Source organism: Rhinoderma darwinii, chromosome 2 (genome assembly GCF_050947455.1).
Source record: "Rhinoderma darwinii isolate aRhiDar2 chromosome 2, aRhiDar2.hap1, whole genome shotgun sequence".
Lineage (NCBI taxonomy): Eukaryota > Metazoa > Chordata > Amphibia > Anura > Rhinodermatidae > Rhinoderma > Rhinoderma darwinii.
Genome location: NC_134688.1, coordinates 330588001 through 330602107, shown reverse-complemented (window position 1 = coordinate 330602107; position 14107 = coordinate 330588001).

The window sequence follows — 14107 nt, the reverse complement described above, 5'->3', positions numbered from 1 at the left end:
TTATTCTCGATGTTTCTGAACACAATTATAACTGACTGTCTGTCTCTGTCGTCTTAATGGTATCAAACTATACCCTGCGACTAATTAAATTATTACACTTATACCTGTCGTCTTAATGGTATCAAACTATACCCTGCGACTAATTGAATTATTATACCTGTCGTCTTAATGGTATCAAACTATACCCTGCGACTAATTGAATTATTACACTTATACTTATCACCTATGCCGGCGAGACGCGACTATCTATACTATGATTCTTGGAGCCACACAGCGGGTTAACTCTCTGTCGCTGAGAGTGTGGCCGGGATCGACTCCAAATACCTCGGTATCTTATCACCTGCTCACTCTCCCACACGGATAAGAGCCAATATTCATAAACATGAACTTAACCTTACCGTGTTTTATTTGAAGCTGATCAGACTTCCTGGGAGCGTGGCTGGCGATTCGATGTTGAGGCGTCTGGGGGTCGTCGATCACGGACACGGCTTATCCCTCGAGTGTGGCCCCACGTTGGGCGCCAAAATGTTCGGGTACTAATCAGTCTCAACCGGCAGGGATAATACGCTGAGTTCGTACGAAAGGAATCACACCACACAGAGTCTGGTACAAAGCTCCTTACCCAGCATCAGGAGAGGCGTCACTGCTTTATTACACACATTTGTTCTATATCTCCTTTCTCCTGGGGGTGGGTACATGTTATCACACTTTTATAAAAGCACGTATCACTGTAAGCCTCTTGTTACTTGTGTCATCCTTGGATAGGTTCACCCTTATCTGGTCCTTTAGATATGTCTTCATAGTTCATAGTTCGTTCATACCAGGAAGTGACTTGTTATTTTATTAGTGCGTAGTCCCTGTTCAGGGGCCATCTTGCCACGTATACTTATCTAATCCTACTATTGCTTCATCACAATTATGTACACAACTCTATAGTCTATATTTTATTAAAGAAAGAAAATTATTATAAACATTAACTTCTGTCCACTCCATCCTTCACAATACCCATATCAGATCGACTGTGTCTAATACATTACACATTGTGAGGTGCATAATGGTTTTTGACAAATTTGTATATTTTATATTATGTACATCTGTGCAAGAAATTGAATGTAATCAAGGTGTCATATGCCTAATAAACAATAAATGAAATATAAATATACAAAAATATATATAATGTACGTGTACTAGAATCATGATCTAAAGTATGTAGATGTTTTCAACGTATCAAACTATATAGGATTATATTGCTTAGAGTGGGAAATGCATTTACAATTTATTAATTAGACAAGCAACCAATTGAGTATATATCTCATTGATTATAAATTGTTTGCATTATTAAAATTTATTTAATACTTAATACAGAATATTTAATATTTAGTACAGAATGCTCAGAGAACCACATTTTGAGTTACTTCACATAACATGAATAAGTCTGGATTCACATCTGCGTTTGGGTTTACGTCGCTCTGCTCTGTCATAGGAGCAGGACAACACAAATACTGTAAACTCTGGATCGGTTGCATGATTTGAATTTAATGGGTTAATTCAGGTCTCCGACATGGTTTCAATCATTTTGCCTGATATGAAAGCGCTGTAAACTGCGCTATTTTTCCCAGCAAAAACAATGGAATCTGTGACAGAGGCTACTAACAGAGATGTGAACAGTCCCATGTTGTTTATTTTGAATCAGATAGTTTTATTGAACAGGTTCACATTTTTATATAATAACATAACATAAACATCCCCACAAAACTTGTCCACTTCCATCCTTCCCAAGGGCCCACCCATCCGTCCTGAAAACACAGTAACAACATGCTTTGATAATGCATATGATTTGACTAATTCACTTACTCAACATGTAGGCGACCACACTTCTGAGGGTGGTTGACACTTAAAGAGGCTCTGTCACCAGATTTTGCAACCCCTATCTGCTATTGCAGCAGATAGGCGCTGCAATGTAGATTACAGTAACGTTTTTATTTTAAAAAAACGAGCATTTTTGGCCAAGTTATGGCCATTTTTGTATTTATGCAAATGAGGCTTGCAAAAGTACAACTGGGCGTGTTGAAAAGTAAAAGTACAACTGGGCGTGTATTATGTGCGTACATCGGGGCGTGTTTACTACTTTTACTAGCTGGGCGTTCTGATGAGAAGTATCATCCACTTCTCTTCAGAACGCCCAGCTTCTGGCAGTGCAGACACAGCCGTGTTCTCGAGAGATCACGCTGTGTCGTCACTCACAGGTCCTGCATCGTGTCAGACGAGCCGGCACCAGAGGCTACAGATGATTCTGCAGCAGCATCGGCGTTTGCAGGTAAATCGATGTAGCTACTTACCTGCAAACGCTGATGCTGCTGCAGAATCAACTGTAGCCTCTGGTGCCGATGTGGCCGACACGATGCAGGACCTGTGAGTGACGTCACAGATCTGCACTGCCAGAAGCTGGGCGTTCTGAAGAGAAGTGGATGATACTTCTCATCAGAACGCCCAGCTAGTAAAAGTAGTAAACACGCCCCGATGTACGCACATAATACACGCCCAGTTGTACTTTTACTTTTCAACACGCCCAGTTGTACTTTTGCAAGCCTCATTTGCATAAATACAAAAATGGCCATAACTTGGCCAAAAATGCTCGTTTTAAAAAATAAAAACGTTACTGTAATCTACATTGCAGCGCCGATCTGCTGCAATAGCAGATAGGGGTTGCAAAATCTGGTGACAGAGCCTCTTTAAGGCAGTTCCTTATCCCCGCCCTATGCAACATATGCACTTATACAGAATGGAAATTTGAAAGGGCATCTGAGAGGGCCAAAGGACACCCCAGGCAGCACTTGTAAAAACGGACGGAATCCCTAATATCTTGGCCATCATCTTGCCGTTTTAGTTCTGACAATTAAGGGCCAATGTTTTAAATAACAGCCAGGAAGACCACCATATGAATAGGACATACAACCCTTAGTATCTGACTGGGTTAATAAAAATAAAGAAATCAAATAATGGCGCTGAGTCAAATACCTGTGTTTCATCTAACCCATAATAGTTCGTCTTAGGGCCTTTGCACATCAGCGTTGCCTTTTACGTTGAGGGGTTCCGTAGGAGGTTTTGATTCCGTCTATTCCGTCAAAACAATGGAACCCTGTCACAACTGTGACAAACGGAAACCTTTAGCAACGTTTCCGTCACCATTGAGATTAATGGTGATGCAAACGGAAGCTGAGGTTTCCATCTGCCTTTCCATTGAGGGGTTAACCTGACGGAAACCTCCGACAGAACCCTTCAACGTAAACGCTGATGTGAACACAGCCTAATCTGAAGAAACTGATTAATTCCGAATCTAAATAAACCATCCTTGAATAATGTGCAGATTTTGGTGACCCTCGCACTACTCCATATTCCTGCACAACCTAGTCTGAAGAATTCTTGAGATTATGATTGTGCCAGTGAGGTGTTATCTTCAGAATTCCCTTAACCATTTGTATAACATGGGCTTTCCACCAGACATTATGTATCAGACGCAGGGTAGGAAAGGAGCCTTCAAAAAGACCTTACAAAGCAGATTTTAATTATTAAAGGGGTTTTCCGAGTTATCCCAAAAAGAAGCAGGGGTAGGAGCGATGCGTTAAGAAAAAAACAAAAAACATTACTCACCTCCCAGATCCCCGGTGTTCCAGCGCGGTTGCTCCAGTCTTCCCCACCGCTGTTTATTGACAAAGCTGCAGCGATGACATGCCCACGTGATTGCTGCATCCAATTACTGGTCTCAGTGATCCTGTGCATTATACTCACTGAGACCACTGATGGGCTGCAGCGATCATGTGGGTATACATGCACATCATCGCCAAACGGGAATTGTGCTAGATGTATAGAATCTTTGGCATCAGGATCATCTTCGCTAAACAGCGGTGTACTGGGCTTTTTCTGTAAGTCAAATCAACATTGAATAAGGCATTGCTTGACCACCTCTCCATTCAAAGTTTGATCACAGAGAGGAAGAGTAGGGGACTTGGGACCCCTGTATTAGTAATCGTTGGGGACCCAGCAATCAGACATTCATCAGCTATACACAGGATAGGTGATAAATGTGAAATGTGCGAAAACTTTTAAGTTACTATGCACTATGTGCAGATCTACAAAGTACGTTACATTCATTACAATTATTAAAGGGAACCGGTCACCAGCATTTCACCTATTTAACTTTACTTATCCCTCACTGGCCGCTGCTATCAAAAGTTCATTGCTGTTATACCCTCTCCCAACACGTCCTCCGACTATAAATAACGGTCTGCAAACATTTTGCGCCTTTTATCTTAATAATCCGGTGTCCCTTTGTGCGCACACACCAGAAGAGGACATCAATGCACAAGTGCGGGATTTTGTGTGCTGGGGAATGGCGTGGAGCTGTCAATCAAAAGTAAGCAGGCGGGATAAAAACGGAAAGACTTGAGGAATGAAGATATGACTCTTTTCAAATGAAAATGTGACTCTTTTCAAATGAAGATTTTACTCTTTTATCCTCATTAGCATACGGTGTGGGAACACATAAACTGAATACTAAAGCTACGGAGCCGAATAAAAAGACAAGTATAGGTTATATAGAAATTATTTTTCACCCACTACCATCAGGTATTGCTGGTGTAATAGGTGAAATGCTGGTGACAGGTTCCCTTTAAGCATAAAATAAGTGAATGGATAATTATTCACCACTCTAAGGGTCTATTCATATCGTGGTTTTTGCTTGGATTTTCGCAAATATGAGGCAAAAACGTGATTTGACCGCAACATGTGAATAGACCCTTGGGGTCTTGCATTCAGAGGTCAGTAAGGCAGAGACTGCATTAAACCACCTCTGCCTTCTCAATGGAGAATGTGGTTGTCTCAGACAGCCGGCTCTCCTCTAGCAGCTGTGCGATCTCCATACAGTTGCAGACCCTACAAAGATGTTTAGAAACCTCTAAGCAGATGTCTAAAGGCGCTGGGTGGTCAGATAGCTTGGTCATTTAACATAAAAGATCTGGTGACTTATATGTATCCCAAATCTGTGGAACGACCTCTTCACTCAAATCAGGGTTTTGTTTTTTCCCCTGTTTCACATGCAATGCATATAAAGAGTTGGGCCATCAAAGAAGAAAGTATATTCTATATATGCTATTCTTTTTTAGATCAAGCCAATCGAAAATGCTTTTGTGTTAGGGAATTTATTACATGTAATAGCAAGGGGGTAGTTTATGTACTAAAATGTCTATACAATTTTTTTATATGTAGGGAGGTCAGGCAGAAAATTAAGAGGCTGGCAAGAACATTGTAATAATATAAGAAAGGGCAAACCTGATCATAGTGTTTCGGCACACTATATAAGGGGGTTCATAATTGTAATCCAAAAGGTTCCAGTTGGTGAAAAATAGTTGGAGAGGAGAGGATTACATAAAAAAAAATTGTCAGACTTTGGATCTATCAATTGGACACATTAAAACATAAAGGGTTAAATTTTGATTTTGAATTAAAATGTTTTTTGAAATTAAGTTATGAATATTTTGGTTCTTGGAGTACTTGACTTTTTCTTGGGAATAAACAAATATATTCATCTTCTTTTGTGATATGTATGGTATGTTACGTACGTTTATATTTTCTCATGTTCTTTGGATAAATTGTTGCTTTTTGATAAGTGGTTCCCTATCGATCTGTTGGACGTTTGTGTACAAATGTTGCAGGATTTGCGTCCATGATACATCTATATAAAAAAATTGGAATGGGGGCATGTGCACACTGACCTTTTTCTTCCGATTTGTCTCTCTGTACCATTCTGGTATGGTGGTCTGTCTCCCTTTTGATGGGATTGTATATCTTCTCTCAAGCTGGCCAAATCCTTTTTTTTTTTGTTATGAATGAAAAATGTAGTAGCTTTCTATTGGTAATTCTCAGTCGTGTGATCGGCTTTAGACTCATTGCCCTTTCTTATGAATGAGCTTATTATTCTACTCTTCCATTGGTAGGATCACACCTCGTGACTCTTTTTTTTTTTTTCTAAATAGAATAATTTGTAATTTTCTGTTTTTTTTTTTGGCATTTTATTATTACATTTGTCATTTTGTATTCTACATGGATAAATTATTTATTAAAATTTTGCTAAATATAATTATATGTATATACGTTTTGAAATGTATGTATCTGTGTGGGTGATAAATTGGAATCCCTGACATTAATAGCATCCCATTTTTTTTTAAATATATTTTTGTATCATATGTTTTTATTTTTGTTTATATTATTTGTATGTCAGAAATGGAATTTTATATTTGTTTTTTTGTGGCTGTGAGTCTAAACTGTTCATAAGGCACCTGTGATACATGCCTTGCATGCCCCGGAAGAAGCTGACACGACGTAACCCAGGTTAAGGCAGAGACTAGGCGTTCCACGTTTTGCTATCTAGGCGGACCACGTTTTGCTATATGCTGATTTTATAACTTTGTGAGTACAAATAAATCTTGAGATGTTTACGGTTTGCTGGCAGTGCTACTCTATTGTCGTTCTTCCCGTATTAGGCCTTTTTGGAAGATCTTAACCCCTTAACGACCAGCGTATAGACATTTTATGTCGCCTTTTCACGTCGGTACTTCAGAAGTTTTCCTGCATCGGGCAGGGTGCTCCTGAAGCCCAGGCTGTTTCTAACCGCTTCGGGCATCGATCGGAGACCACTAGCAGATCGCTGTCTCTATTGATTCCGGTGTTCATGTGACTAGTCACATGATCGCTGGGTGCCGTTAGAGACAGACTGCTGCTGGGTCTTTCTAGACCCAGCACAGCCCTATTAGTGACAATCTTCACTATGAGAGGGCTGATTTCCCCTGCAACTGGGACTGCTGTGTAGCTCCAGTTACAGTGTAAAAGCATGATGTAAAAGAAAGAAAAAAATATATATAAAGTTCCCCAAAGGTCTTTTTTGACCTTTGAGGGACAGACCATAGCAATAAAAAAATAAAAGCAAACTGCAAAAAAAATAAAATAATAAATACACATAAAATACCCACCCCCCCAAAAAAAGTCCCCCTCCGCCAATAATTGTTGTAACCCTAGCGCTGACACAATTACCCTAATAAAGACATGTAATATATTAAAATTTACGGTAGACAATGTCGATCACAAATAAAAGGTCTATTTTAGGGTAAAACTATGTTATTACAAAAAAATAAATAGCTGAAACGTAAAAAAGCTTATTTTTTAACTATTATTTTCAAAATTTAAGAATAAAAATTCTAAAATAGCAAAAAGGATGTGTATAAAAACGATAAAAAAAAGAAACCTGCATTGTCTATGGAAAAAACATCGCAAAAATCACGTCATTAGCCCAACAAATAAAAAAGTTATAGCCATTTAACTAACACGTGCTAAAAAGGGCTAAACGGTGTTTGGTCCTGAAGGCTCAAAATAGCCCGGTCCTGAACTGGTTAATGTCACCTATAAATTTGTACAATTGTATTGAAAAAACAAACTGAAATCTTTTAGGGTGGAAAAATGTGTTTGCATAAATATGCACACCCTTAACCCCTTCAGGACTGAGCCTGTTTTGGCCTTCAGGACGAAGCAGATTTTTAAAATCTGACATGTGTCACTTTATGTGGTAATAACTCCGGAATGCTTTTACCTATCCAAGCGATTCTGAGATTGTTTTCTCGTGACACATTGGACTTTATGTTACTGGCAAAATTTGCCCGATAGATTCAGTATTTAATTGTGAAAAACACCAAAATTTAGCGAAAAATTGCAAAAATTAGCATTTTTCTAAATTTAAATGTATCTGCTTGTAAAACCGATAGTAATACCACACAAAATAGTTACTAGTTACCATCCCCCACATGTCTACTTTCGTTTGGCATCGTTTTTTGAACATTATTTTATTTTTCTAGGACGTTACAAGGCTTAGAACTTTAGCAGCGATTTCTCATATTTTCAAGAAAATTTCAAAAGGCGATTTTTACAAGGACAAGTTCAGTTCTGAAGTGGCTTTGAGAGTCTTAGATATTAGAAAGTCCCCATAAATCACCCCATTTTGAAAACTGCACCCCTCAAAGTATTCAAAACAGCATTCAGAAAGTGTTTTAACCCTTTAGGCGTTTCACAGGAATTAAAGCAAAGTAGAGGTGAAAGTTACAAATTTCATTTTTTTTATACAAAATTCATTTGTAATACATTTTTTTCTATACCACAGAAGGTTTTTCCCAAAAAATGTAACTTATTATTTATTGCCCAGATTCTGCAGTTTTTAGAAATACCCCACATGTGGCCCTAGTTTGGTCATGGACTGAAACACCGGCCTCAGAAGCAAAGGAGCACCTAGTGGATTTTGGGGCCTTCTTTTTTTAGCATATATTTTAGGTACCATGTCAGGTTTGAAGAGGTCTTGTGGGGCCAAAACAATAAAGACCCCCAAAAGTGACCTCATTTTGGAAACTACACCCCTCAGGGAATTTATCTAGGGGTATAGTTAGCATTTTGAACCCACAGTTTTTTTGCTAAATTTATTTGAATTAGTTTGTGAAGATGAAAATCTACTTTTTTCTGAAAAAACGTAGAAATGTTTAATTTTTTCAAGGTATAAAAGAGAAAAAACACCCCAACATATGTAAAGCAATTTATCCTGATTACAGCAATACCCCATATGTGGTAATAAACTGCTGTTTGGACCCACAGCAGGACTCAGAAGGAAAGGAGCACCATTTGGATTTTGAAATTCTGATTTTGCTGGTATCGTTTTCAGTGCCATGTCGCGTTTGAAATGCACTGGAGGGAACAAAATAGTGGAAACCCCCGGAAAGTGACCCCATTTTGGAAACTACACCCCTCAAGGAATTTTTCTAGGGATAAAGTTAGCATTTTGACCACACGGTTGTTTTGCTGAATTCATTGGAATTATTCTGTAAAGGTAAAAATCGACTTTTTTTCTGAAAAAAGGTAGCCATTTTTAATTTTTACAAGGAATAAAGGAGAAAAAGCACCCCAACATTTGTAAAACAATTTCTCCCGATTATGGAAATATGCCATATGTAGTAATAAACTGCTGTTTGGACCCACAGCAGGGCTTAGAAGGGAAGGAGCGCTATTTGGCTTTTGGAGCTCAAATTTAGCTGAAATGGTTTTTGGGTGCCATGTCGCATTTGCAAAGCCCCTGAGAGGCCAAAACAGGGGAAACCCCCCAAAAGTGGAAATTACACCACTTAAAGAATCTATCTAGGGATATAGTGGGCATTTAGACCCCACAAGTCTTTTGCAGGATTTATTAGAATTAGGCCGTGAAAATGAATATCAAAATTTCTTCCACTAAAATGTTGCATTTTTTTCAATTTTACAAAGGATAAAGGGGGTAAAAGCACCCCAACATTTGTAAAGCAATTTCTCCCGAGTAATGCAATACCCCACGTGTGGTCATAAATGTTTTTTCTTTAGAAAGTAATTAACCCTTTCTGGAGTGATCCATTTTTTTCTTTTCCTTCTTAGTTTTTTCCTCCCCGCGTTCCAAGAGCCACAACTTTTTTATTTTTCAGTCAATAGAGCGGTGTGAGGGCTTATTTATTGAGGGACGAGCGGTCGTTTTTATTGGTGCAACTTTTTGGTACATACAACTTTTTGAGCACTTTTTATTAAATTTTTAGGTAGAGCCAAGGTGACCAAAAAAACAGCGATTTTGCCGTTCTAAATTCTTTATTTTTTACGTGAGACGCTCCATACATCACCCCCCACACTAAGACATGCTATGTCATGGTGCGCGCAGGGGTTAATGCGCAGCGCATGGTGCGGAGTGAAAATTACAATTTTCCACTCATATGCCATTTTAGTGCACTACATGTTATGCCCAGTTTGTGCCACTAAAGACAAATACCTCATAAAATATTAACCGGGTTCTCCCGGGTATGGCGATGCCATATCTGTGGACGTAAATTGGTGTTTAGGCACGCTGCAGGGCTCAGAAGGGAGGGACGCCATTTGGCTTTTGGGGCACAGGGTTTGCTTGGTAGTTGTTCTGTTTGGGGTTTTACTGGTGTTTCAGTTTATAATGTGGGGGCATATGTAATCTGTGCGGGGTACATCAGGGTACATGTTATCTTTGCGGAGTACATCAGGGTACATGTTATCTGTGCGGGGTACATCAGGGTATAATAAGAGGGTATAATAATGCAGTAAATAAATAATAATTCGCAGATATGTGGACGGTGTCGCACTTATAAATGGTGCCCGATCTTATCTGCTTTTGGAACACTCTGCACATTTTGCATCGCCATATTCTGAGAGCCAGAACTGTTTTATTTTTTCTCCACCAGAGCCGTGTGAGGGTTTATTCTTTGCGGGAAAATCTGTAGTTTTCATTGGTACCATTTTGGGGTACCAGAAATTTTTTTGATCACGTTTTATTCCATTTTTTGGCAAGCAAGGTGACCAAAAACCATCAATTCTGACAATGTTTTTTATTTGTTTTTTTTATGGCTTTCACCCTGGGCTATAAATGACCATTATACTTTATTCTGCGGGTTGATACGATTACGGCGATACCAGATGTATATAATTTTTTTATGTTTTGCAGCGTTTGTGCAATAAAATCACTTATTTATAAAATAAATTAATTTTTGTGTCACCATATTCTTAGAGCCATAACGTTTTTATTTTTCAGTCAAAAAAGCGGTGTAAGGGCTTGTTTTTTGCGGGACAGGATGTAGTTTGTATTGGTACCATTTTGGCGTACATGCGACTTTTTGATCACTTTTTATTGTATATTTTGGGAGGGTTAGTAACCAAAAAATTGTGATTCGGGCACTGTTTTTCATTTATTTTTTTCGCGGTGTTCACCGTGCGGGAAAAATAATATTACAGTTTTATAGTTGGGGTCGTTACGAACGCGGCGATACCAAATATGTGTACTTTTTTTAACGTGTTAATTTTTTTCCTATAATAAAAGTCTTATTATAGGAAAAAAAGCATTCTTTGTTTATGTCACTTCTAACTTTGATTTTTACACTTTTTCAAAACATTTTTATTATCTTTTTTTAACTTTTTTTACTTGTCCCACTAGGGGACACTTAGACTGGCAGCTCTGATCGCTGCTGGAACACATTACACTACACACGTAGTGTAATGTGTTCTAACTGTCATTGTGACGTAACTGTCACACTGACAGGAAGCAGAGGAGGAACGGCCGGAGGCTGATCCTCCGAGGCTTCCGTACATGGCAACCCGGAGGTCATTGTCTGGCCTCTGGTTGCCATGATAAGGATCGCCAGCCCCCGCAAATACATGTGGGGGGCTGCCGATCCACTGTAAACCTCTTCGATGTGGTGATCGCAATCGACCACCGCATCGAAGGGGTTAATTGCCGATTTCAGCGGCGACAGGCCGCTGATCGGCAACGGGGAGAGCAGGGCTGACACCCTGCACAGTTAACCGCCGCTGCGGTGTAGCGCCGCGCGGCGGTTAACTTTTAAAGCGCGGACGTAACTGTACGCCCAGGTGCGCGAAGTTACTGCTTATCTGGACGTACAGTTACGCCAAGGTGCGGGAAAGGGTTAAAGAGGCTCTGTCACCAGATTTTGCAAGCCCTATCTGCTATTGCAGCAGATAGGCGCTGCAATGTAGATTACAGTAACGTTTTTATTTTTTAAAAACGAGCATTTTTGGCCAAGTTATGACCATTTTTGTATTTATGCAAATGAGGCTTGCAAAAGTCCAAGTGGGCATGTTTAAAGTAAAAGTCCAACTGGGCGTGTATTATGTGCGTACATCGGGGCGTTTTTACTACTTTTACTAGCTGGGCGTTGTGTATAGAAGTATCATCCACTTCTCTTCAGAACGCCCAGCTTCTGGCAGTGCAGACACATAGCGTGTTCTCTAGAGATCACGCTGTGACGTCACTCACTTCCTGCCCCAGGTCCTGCATCGTGTCGGCCACATCGGCACCAGAGGCTACAGTTGATTCTGCAGCAGCATCAGCGTTTGCAGGTAAGTATCTACATCGACTTACCTGCAAACGCCGATGCTGCTGCAGAATCAACTGTAGCCTCTGGTGCCGATGTGTCCTCGCTCGTCCGACACGATGCAGGACCTGTGAGTGACGTCACAGCGTGATCTCTCGAGAACATGCTGTGTGTCTGCACTGCCAGAAGCTGGGCGTTCTGAAGAGAAGTGGATGATACTTCTATACACAACGCCCAGCTAGTAAAAGTAGTAAAAACGCCCCGATGTACGCACATGGTCATAACTTGGCCATAAATGCTTGTTTTTTAAAAATAAAAACGTTACTGTAATCTACATTGCAGCGCCTATCTGCTGCAATAGCAGATAGGGGTTGCAAAATCTGGTGACAGAGCCTCTTTGAACTAATACTTTGTTGAATTACCCTTTGACTTTATGACAGCATTCAGTCTTATTGGGTAGAAGTCCATCAGCATGGCACATCTTGACATCTTACTCTTCGTTGCAAAAGCGCTCCAAATCTGTCAGATTGCAAGGGGATCTCTTGTGTACAGCCCTCTTTAGGTCACCCCACAGATTTTCAATGGGATTAAGGTCTGGGCTCTAGCAGAGCCATTCCAAAACTTTGATCTTCTTCTTTATTTTGGAGGTATGCTTTGCGTTGTTGTCGCGCTTTTTAGCAGAGGCCTGCAGGTTTTGTGCCAAAATTGCATGATATTTGGAACTGTTCATAATTCCCTTCACCTTGACTAAAGCCCCAGTTCCAGCTGCAGAAAAACAGGCCCAAAGCATAATGCTGCCTCCACCGTGCTTCACTGTGGGTATGGTGTTCTTTTGGTGATGTGCAGTGTTGGCTTTGCGCCAAACATACCTTTTGGAATTATGGCCAAAAAGTTCAGCCTTGGTCTCATCAGACCATAACACGTTTCCCCACATGCTTTTGGCAGACTTGATGTAGGTCTTTTCAAATCATAGCCGGGCTTGGATGTTTTTCTTTGTTAGAAAAGGTTTCCATCTTGCCTACCCAACAGCCCAGACATAGTACGGGAGATTGTTGTCACATGCTCTACACAACCAGTACCTGCCAGAAAGTCCTGCAGCTCCTTAATGTTGCAGTAGGCCTCTTGGTAGCCAATTTTCATCTGGTCTTTTCATTAAGTTTTGAGGGACGTCCAGTTCTTGGTAATGTCACTGTTGTGTCAAATGTTACATACATAGTTTCATAGTTTGTACGGTTGAAAAAAGACACATGTCCATCAAGTTCAACCAAGGGATGGGAAAGGGGAAGTAAAAAATTTCTACACATAGGAGCTAATATTTTTTTGTTCTAGGAAATTATCTAAGCCTTTTTTAAAGCCATCTACTGTCCCTGCTGTGACCAGCTCCTGCGGTAGGCTATTCCATAAATTCACCGTTCTCACAGTAAAGAAGACTTGTCGCCTCTGCAGGTTGAATCTTTCTTTTTCCAGACGGAGGGAGTGCCCCCTTGTTTTTTGAGGGGGTTTTATATGGAACAGGATTTCCTCATATTTTTTGTATGTGCCATTCATATATTTAAGTTAATCATGTCCCCCATTAGTCGTCTTTTTTCAAGGCTAAATAGGTTTAGTTGTTTTAATCTTTTCTTATAACTTATATTCTCCATGCCCCTGATTAGCTTCGTTGCTCTTCTTTGTATTTTTTTCCGAACTCCAGGGCATCCTTTCTATGAACTGGAGCCCAGAACTGAACTGCATATTCTAGATGAGGCCTCACTAATGCTTTGTAAAGTGGTAATATTACATCCCTGTCCCGCGAGTCCATGTCTCTTTTAATACACGACAATATCTTGCTGGCCCTTGAAGAATCTAAATGACATTGCATGCTGTTATTTAGTTTATGATTTACAAGTACACCCAGATCCTTCTCAACAAGTGACTCCACCAGTGTAGCTCCCCCTAGGACATATGATGCATGCAGGTTGTTTGTACCCAGGTGCATAACTTTACATTTATCTACATTAAACTTAATTTGCCAAGTGGATGCCCAAACACTTAGTTTGTTTAAATCGGTTTACAATTCATGAACATCTTCCATAGGCTGAACTATATTACATAGCTTGGTGTCATCTGCAAAAATAGAAATAGTGCTATTAATCCCATCCTCTATATCATTA